The following is a 2,732-nucleotide window of genomic DNA, read 5'->3' on the forward strand; positions in this document are numbered from 1 at the left end:
CTCTGCATTGACAGGCGGATTCTTATCCACTGTGCCTCCAGGGAAAGTCCCCTGATTAGGTCTCTTGAAGATTTCCAGTTCCAGTTTCTCTTCTTACCTAAGGAAGTCTGGCTCAGTGTAGGAATATAAGAAGATGCTACATACAAAGTTGCTGAATTCATGCAACTTCCCCCTTAAGACTGAGTCAGTCGTTGGCTGAATGTGGGATGCAAAAGAGGGAGAACACTGAGGAATGAACAACTTTTTGGCTAAAAATGTCGAATGTTTCTAGCAAGCTTTTGCCCAGGCTGTAATCATCAGTGTGATTCAGCTCTTGCCTAATGTTATTAAGGGAAGTGAATTACAAAACTTATACCCCCAAATCTCTTTTTTTTTCTTGTTTAGTAAAGACTAGAGCGAGTAATTATTTGTGATGACATCCATCCAGAGGGCTAGGTGGACATCTTACCCATATAGCTAACATCTGGAAGGAGCTTTGCAGCTTACAAAGCCCTTTCCAATACTTCACTCATTAAAACTGTTTGGCGGAGGCAGCGTTATTTTGTTAGTAACTTTATAAAGGAGGGACTTCCCTGCGGTCCAGTGGTTAAGACTCCGTGCTGCAGGAATCTGCAGGGGTTCTATCCTTAGTCGGGGAACTAAGATCCCACATGCCGCCTGGCGTGGCCAAAAGAAACAGAAAGTCCAGAGAATCTGGGAGTGCTAAGTATAAAGAAGGAAACTGGGACTCAAATTAACTCCTTAGAGCGACAGAACCGGTGTGCAAACTCAGGTCTGCAGACCTAGGTCTGCACGGTTCAGTCACTCTGATGATGGAAGGAGATGGCGGGGATGGGGGTGGGGGAGTTGTGGGTGGCGGGGGCGAGGTGAGGTACTGAGAGCAGAAAGAGGTTAGGGTGCGTGGAAAGTGTAAAGAACGGGTTTGGGGGCAGGGGGCGGGGAACGCTGGGCGACTGCTGGATAGGAAGCTGGCTCGCCACGGGGGTGGGAGCCGGCGGACGCCCGGGAGCCACGAGAGCATGATCGGGCTGTAGGAGCTGCTGCTGTGGGTGGCAGCACGCCCGGTTCGGCTTGCACCTCATCTCAAGCTCACCTCCCGGCTCCGCTTGCGGTTCGGCACCTAGAACTGGATCAGGCGGAGCCGCTGCCTCGCCGCCTCCGCCGCGGTCCTAGCGCCGCTGAGCTCCCAGCTCCGCCAGCTCTGCCAGCTCCCGGCTGCCAGCGGGAACCGCCGTGACCACCGGCCTCCGCTCAGGGGACCGGCCCGGCCCGCCCACCTGCGGCTGCCGTAGCGCGCGGACTGCCGTTTCCTGGAGAAGCTGCGTGTACTTGAGCCTGGTGATCACCGAGGAGGAGCAGGAGCCCAGCTTCTCCGACACCGCAAGCTTGGTGGTGCGGTCTGCCGTGGGCACCTCTTGCATCAGCGTCTGCGACCACCAGGGGATTGCCAAAAGAAATAATTCCAGGCTGATGTATGAAGTTTTAAAGCAACATCAGGAACATCTGGACTGACTTAGATAGTTCCAAATACTTAGCAGAATTTGCAAAGTCATGACAAAGATTGCCATTTGGCAGCGAAAGTGCTGTCCCCAGAAGGTGGAAAAGCAGATACTGTGAGAGCTGCTCAAGACTTTGGCCAGTTAGTAGTTCAGCAGCAAAAGAAACCCACAGATATGGATGCAGATATGTTAGACCATTTCGTTTGAATGATGTCCCTGATCCTGACTTAGTGTTGAAGTTTGGTCTGAGGACAGCACACTAGGCTTTCTGCCCTAGCATATCAGGGTGATGGAGCTTGTCTCTGCCTTCCCACCTAAACATCAGTTATGAGGACTTTTTCTCTGCCCTCTGTCAATATGCTGCCTGTGAACAGCATCTGGGAAAGTAGTGATCCTTGGTTGTGTAATTTGATTTTTCAGGCTTTCAGAGGAAAGGACTCAGGTGACTTTGATGTGGACAAAGCACCTTTGAAACTCTGCACACACCAAGTTTCTTATCCTCATAATTAATCAACAAACACACACAAAAAAATAGTGTCTCATGTGAAAGTAAGAGCACATGTGAGCACCCAGGATGTGTGCATGCATGCTGTATGGAAATAAACTCACAAATAGGACAAATATTGGAGAAGAAAATGTGTGGATTTTCACCTTTGAGCAACGAGCAATGTTTTGGGAGCTGAACTTTCATATTTAAAGGCGTCAGCTCCAACTACTTCCCTGTTTTTGTGGGTCAGGAAAGAGATGATTAAAGCTGTTTCCTTGTTGTTTGGGAGGGAGGGGAGTAATTTTTGTTCAGTCTTTCCTGGTGACCAAACTTTAATTTTTAAGAATACTATAGAAGATAAAACTGACAAACTTTTAACCAGACTCATCATGAAAAAAAGAAGAATCAAATCAACAAAATTAGAAACGAAAAAGGAATGGTTACAATAGACAATGCAGAAATACAAAGGATTATAAGAGATTATATGAGCAACCATATGGCAATAAAATGGATAACCTGGAAGAAATGGATAGATTCTTAGAAAAGTTCAATCTTCCAAGACTGAAACAAGAAGAAATAGAAATTATGACCAACCCAATTATAAGTACTGAAATTGAAACTGTGATCAAAAGCTCCCAAAAAACAAAAACCCAGGACCAGATGGCTTCACAGGTGAATTCTATCAAACATTTAGAGATGAGCTAATGCCTATCCTTCTAAAACTCTTTCAAAAATTGCAGAGGAAG

General features: G+C 47.2%; 1 pseudogene; it reads left to right on the forward strand.

Moving 5' to 3' along the window:
• Nucleotides 1-812: 812 nt before the first annotated feature.
• LOC138415839 (dehydrodolichyl diphosphate synthase complex subunit NUS1 pseudogene) lies at nucleotides 813-1,931 on the forward strand (annotated as a pseudogene).
• Nucleotides 1,932-2,732: the final 801 nt, after the last annotated feature.

This window comes from Ovis canadensis, chromosome 12 (genome assembly GCF_042477335.2).
Source record: "Ovis canadensis isolate MfBH-ARS-UI-01 breed Bighorn chromosome 12, ARS-UI_OviCan_v2, whole genome shotgun sequence".
Classification (NCBI taxonomy): domain Eukaryota; kingdom Metazoa; phylum Chordata; class Mammalia; order Artiodactyla; family Bovidae; genus Ovis; species Ovis canadensis.